Source organism: Tupaia chinensis, unplaced genomic scaffold (genome assembly GCF_000334495.1).
Source record: "Tupaia chinensis unplaced genomic scaffold, TupChi_1.0 Scaffold000231_1, whole genome shotgun sequence".
Taxonomy (NCBI): Eukaryota; Metazoa; Chordata; class Mammalia; order Scandentia; family Tupaiidae; genus Tupaia; species Tupaia belangeri.
Window position 1 is genome coordinate 3,147,440 of NW_006159706.1, and position 5,690 is coordinate 3,153,129.

Below are 5,690 nucleotides of genomic sequence, written 5' to 3' on the forward strand. Positions count from 1 at the left end.
GAGCCAGGCCCGCTCCGGCTTCAGGCCCTCCTGTCTCCTCCGGGACACCTCTGGGCAGGGGTTGAGAACCAGCGGCTTCCGGTGTCATGGAGCCTGCAACAGGAAGGTTGCTGGTTAGATAAAGGAAGGCACTTCCAGGCAGCCCGGGTGAGTCATCCAGCTGGGTCACAGGATTATTTCAAGGGTCACCTTCATGGAGGGAGCAAAGGCCTGTCTGCCTGAACCTGGCGAGGGTGCTTGGGCAAGCACAGGGGGGCCTGGATAGGGAGAGGAAGGCCCCCTCCTGCAAACGGCTTTCCCAGTGCTGGGCAGGCAGACGCCTTCTGACCACTGGTGGCTACTGGCTTTGAGGTGTGCCTTTGAGTCCCAACACCACACACTGGCCCGACCCACAGCCCCAGATAGTCCTCATGTAGCCTTGTTCTGCCTGGGCTTCCTGCTCCCAGAGTCTCTGTATCCACAGGCCCTGGGCTTATGCAAACACACCAGTCTCCCCATGGCCTGCTCACACACACAGGAGGCTTGCAGCCCGACTTTGGCCAAAGGTGCTGACCCTAGACACACACACACACACACACACACACGGCACAAGCGTGAGTCACTGTGTGCCACGGTGTGTGCTCCTGTCGGCCCCATGCGTGCACCCTCATGTGTGCACGTGCTGGACCTAGATAGCATCCCCCCAGGCACTGGTGCTGAACCAGCCCTGTACGCACACTGCGTCTGTGTGCACTCGGTGTCTTTGTCCAAGTCGCCACTCTCTCCCAGGTGCAGAGGAACCGGGGGCCGTGGCCTCTGCTGGCTGATGGACACAGTCCTCCTTAAGTAACTGGGCTGGCTTTCCTTCTGGGCTGGTGGCTGTGATGAGCAGCCATCCCTGCCGCCCCCGCCAAAGCCGGCCTGTCTGGGCCACACACTCGTCTCCCCCGGGTAATGGAAACGTCAACTTGATTCATGGACATTCTTCTGCGCAGCCAGGCCCGAGGCCGGCGCGCTGGGGGAGGCTCGGCCATCGTCTTGCTTGGGAGCAAGTGAGGATGGACAAAGGTGCTCAGGGCTGAGGAGTTAGGTGGGCTTGGTTCAAATCCGGCCCATCACGGACCTGCTGGGGGATCTCACTTATCTAAAAACTAGTTCCCGTGGGACTTGCAGGTGTCAGCATCTGAGCTGTGCCCTGCTGCTGCAATGTAGAACAAGAAATAGTCTTCAACCCCATGGATTGGACGTTCTGGGGAGGAGACAGATCACATGAATACTGCAAGCCTGAACACAAAACTATTGCTTCGAATAGTAGAGGTTACATAGGCCAAGGAGAGGTCTGATTTTTTTAAAAAAAGAATTATTTATTCATTTATTTAATTCCATTTGTTATCATTATTTTTTAATTTGACCAGAGGGAGACAGAGAGAGAGAGAAAGCAATCTGCTCAGTCCGGGACTTGAATCACATTTGACCATGTGGGGGTCCAGTGCTTTAACCACCATGCCACCTGCTGGCCCCCAGGTCTGATTTAGACTAGAGGGGTGAGGAAGGGTCTTTTGGAAGGGGCCATCGCAGCTCTGACTGGAGGAGGAGGAGGGAGGCAGCAAGGAAACGTGTGCACAGAAGGAACAGCATGTGCAAAGGCCCTGGGGTTAGAAGACACCACGTGGTGGTGTGCAGCACTGAGTGGGACAGTTCTGGGGTTCAGGAGCAGATAGGCATGCTGCTGAAGAGTCTCAGGGGGTCAGAGAAGATGGGGGTGGTTATGGCAAGCAGTGGGAAAGGCCCCCGGGGGCCACCAATGGGAGAGTTTTTAAATGCACGCTTGGGGAAGTTCCTCTGGCTGGGGAGGCCAGGGAGGTGGGGTGCAGGACTGAGGCGGGGCCACCAGAAAGAGGGCTGCAGCTTAGGCTGCATAGGCCCTGGGGGTGGAGGAAAGTGGACATCTGAGCCATGGCAGGTGCTTGGCGATGAGGACAGTGGGAGGGTGCCTGTTCGACTGGCCTTTCCTCCAGGCTCCTCTGACGGGCTCTGTGCTGTGCAGCGGGACCCTGCAGGCCACCAGGGGCCATGTGGAAACCGGGGAAAGGTGGCCCAGAGCAGATGAATTAGAGAAGCATGTCGCTCCCTGCCCCTGAAACATGGAAATCATGGCCCCAGAGCACCGGGCTCCCCTCCTCCCCAGGGCCTACGGGGCAGTGACCAATCACGCCACTGCACTGGTGGAGGGCCCGCCCCAGGCCTGGGCTGTCTGTGGATTGAGGACAAAGTCAGCCCCACTGAGGACTATCAGTCATGAGGAAAAACCAATCTCCTCCGCGTGGGGATTTACTGCATGGACAGACAGGAGATCACCGTGGGACCCCGCCCGTCCCCAGCGCAGCCCAGCTCACTCTCCCCTGGTAATTGCTTCTGGGCCACATTTCATCCTGGACTGACACTGTCGGAGCATCTGCACTGAGAGGCTGGTGGCTGGGGATGGTCGAAGGCTGAGCAAGAGGGTGGGCAGCCTCCCCAACTGGCTGGGGGGACGCAGAGGCGTGAGGGGCCTGGGACTCCTGGGAACAGGAGGGGCCTCTGCATGGGAGTGTTGTGGCATGAGGCCGAGCTGGCGAGAGGTTGAGCCTGGGGTGCCCACCCCACCACCTCCCTGCTGGGAACTTCTGGGGTATGAAGGTCACAGTGGGAGGTGCAGGGGCAGGAGGGGGTTTGGGACGGAGAGTGACGAAGAGCACTGACCCCATCGCAAGGGGAGGGGAGGCGGGAGTCAAAGAGCAGGGGAAAAGCGACCTCCGACCTCCGCTTGGCTGGTGTGTCAGCTGCTCCAGGGCCAGTGCCCTTTGTGTGGGCCAATCGGTTGAGGCTAGGAGGGTGGCTAGAAATTCCAGGGGGGCTGGGAGGGGCTTGTTCCATGCTGCTCTGGTGAGGAGCTCAGGCCAGGAGCTCAGGCCAGGAGCTGCCCTTACTCTGCTCATTTGCAAACTATAAGACAAGGGTCACTGAACCGCAGCCAGTGTGACTGTCTCCCCCTGCGGGGCTGGATCTCTGAGTGCCGGGGTACAACGATGCCCACCACAACTCCATGAAGCAGGGGCTGCTGGTACCCTGCGGCCTAGTAAGGAAGCCCAGGCACTAGGTCAAGGTCACACAGCCAGGAAGGGGTGGGCCTGGACTGGCTGGCCCCAGGGTCACGGAGCATCTGCAAACTGGGAGGGTGAGACCTGCGGTGAGGGTCTCCGTGCATCCCACCCACACCTCCTTCGGTGACAAGCCCCTAGAACATTCGCAGGGTGAGGCCTTGGCCTGCATTGGCTGTTACTATTTCTGTTATTATGATCACAAAATATGGCCAAGGCTGCCCCTTCCGCAGGGGCACTTAGTGGAGCAGTTTCCTGGGAGGCTGGAAGTGGTGCCGTGAACACCAGCCAGCATGTGAGGATTGAGGGTACATCTGCACAGCCAGGCAGACACCCCAGGGCACTTGGGGATACATACCAGGTGAAGCCAGTGCCTTCTGCCTCTCCCAGTCCCTGGCCTGGCCCTGCTGTCTGATTAGAAGCCAGAGGCTGCATCCCAGGCCCAGGACACTGGGGCCCCCGACATCACACCGGAGTTAAAAGGCAGACTACACACGGAAAGGTGCCTGGACCTCTGGCTTCTCTGGGAAACTGTGAAGATCTGGCATTGCAGAGACATTGGAGCTGAGCCATGGCTGCCCCTCAGTGGAGCCTGGTTATGCCGTGGGCCAGGGTCCTTGCAGGTCAGCTTGGCCTCAGAAAGGCTGGTGGCTGGAGGAGCTTATCAAGGAGTGACACTGGGCCACTCCTCTCCCCTAGATAAGAGTGCGGGAAGGCCTTGTCTGGCCTTGAGGTTCCAACACCAGGATGTCTGGGCAGGGCAGGGCCCCTCTGCTTTGAAGGGCCTGAGGGATGCCTGCCAGGGGGGCTGCCATTTTCCCTCCATGCCTGAGGCTGGGCCTCTCCCCCTGGCTGCAGAGGGAGGTGGGGGTGCTCAAGGACCCTCTCACCTGGTGCCAGTGCTATCGCTGGCGTTACACTGCAGTTCCGACCTTCAACCAAACCTTCCTCCCATCTGTGCTCTCTCCACAAGCCAAGAGCGCCAGCTCACCCCCGAAGGAGGCCCAGGCATCAGGCACCTGGGGGCTGTGTTCCAGGATCCAAACACGGTGACGAGGAGCCCCAGGCTTGAAGACCTATAGGGTTACCACCCACTCTTCGGCAGTTATCTTGGGATGTGTGCTGACTAATCGCTCCCGAAGCTGTGTTTCCCGGGAAAGTTACACAACCTCTCCGTGCTTTGCTCCCTCAGCTACAAAATGAGATTAACAACAGTGCCTACCCTAAGGGGTGGTTGTGTGGCTCAGGTGAGTCAGTGCCAGGGACGTAATAACCACTTTATATGTACGGGCTACTATTATCTGTTTATATGGCGTGACAACCCCATTTCCCCTGGGCCAGGATCCTGACCCCGTTTGCAGGTGGGGAAAGGGACTCTCGGAGGGGGCGCTCACCCAGCAGCCTCAGCTGGACTGGACTCAGTCCTGGAGGCAGCACAGCTCCCTCCACCCGACCCCAAACCCAGTGCATCAGACGGCATTCTTAATAACATCTTTTATTGATTTTTGCAAGAGAAAAAAATAGAAATTTATTTTAGAGTTAATGCCTGTACGGTGTTGTTAATGCCTCCTAAATTGCATGTTACGTACAATTATTATAAACATCGACAGATTCTGGGATTGTAGTGTCTGTGCCGTCTCCCTGACAAATCTGACCCATACCCACGCCTGGCGGGGGGATGGGAAGCTGGGGCTCCCTTTAAAGCCAGGGCACTGGCTCTGCTTAGTCGGTTTGAGCAGCCCCCGACTGCCCCCTGCGGCCGCTCTCCTGGGAGACAGAGGGAGAGGCGCTGGAGGGGCTTGCCACATCTGGCATCTGAGCAGAGGAGCCGGGGGCCTGGGAGCTACAGAAATGATGGATCTGCTCCGGGAGAAACAATTCTTATCTTCACATCAGCCCCGCGCTCCAAATGAAAAGCGCATTTGCATAGCCGCTCGCGCAGAGGCTGCAAAGCTCATAAAGTATTTGCTGGGGCTCTCGGTTGCATAGGAACGCACTTGGAGTACAGTACCGCGGCGGGGCCGGGCCGGGCGCCAGGAAAACAACGGATTAATATTTGGAACGAGAAATTACCCACCACTGGGAAACCAATTAGGTCCCTGATCTGAGCTTGTTACATACATGGAAATAGATGCGTTCTGGGCTTTGCTCGGCTGGGGGTGCAAGGCACGTTTCCACCTCGCTGGCGAGCAGCTGAGAGAGGCAGGGGGTGGGGGCCTGGGCCTCGAGAACCTCACTGCCTGGCTCCAAGGACATGAGGGCACGGACAGGAAAGAAACAAGCCCCCCAAGTCCTCTCCCTGATCTGAGCTTGTTACATACATGGAAATAGATGCGTTCTGGGCTTTGCTCGGCTGGGGGTGCAAGGCACGTTTCCACCTCGCTGGCGAGCAGCTGAGAGAGGCAGGGGGTGGGGGCCTGGGCCTCGAGAACCTCACTGCCTGGCTCCAAGGACATGAGGGCACGGACAGGAAAGAAACAAGCCCCCCAAGTCCTCCAGCAGATGGAGGGACGTGGCTGGGGAGCGCGGTGAGGACCGCCTTCCGTGAGGCAAAGCCCAAGGGTGAGGGGA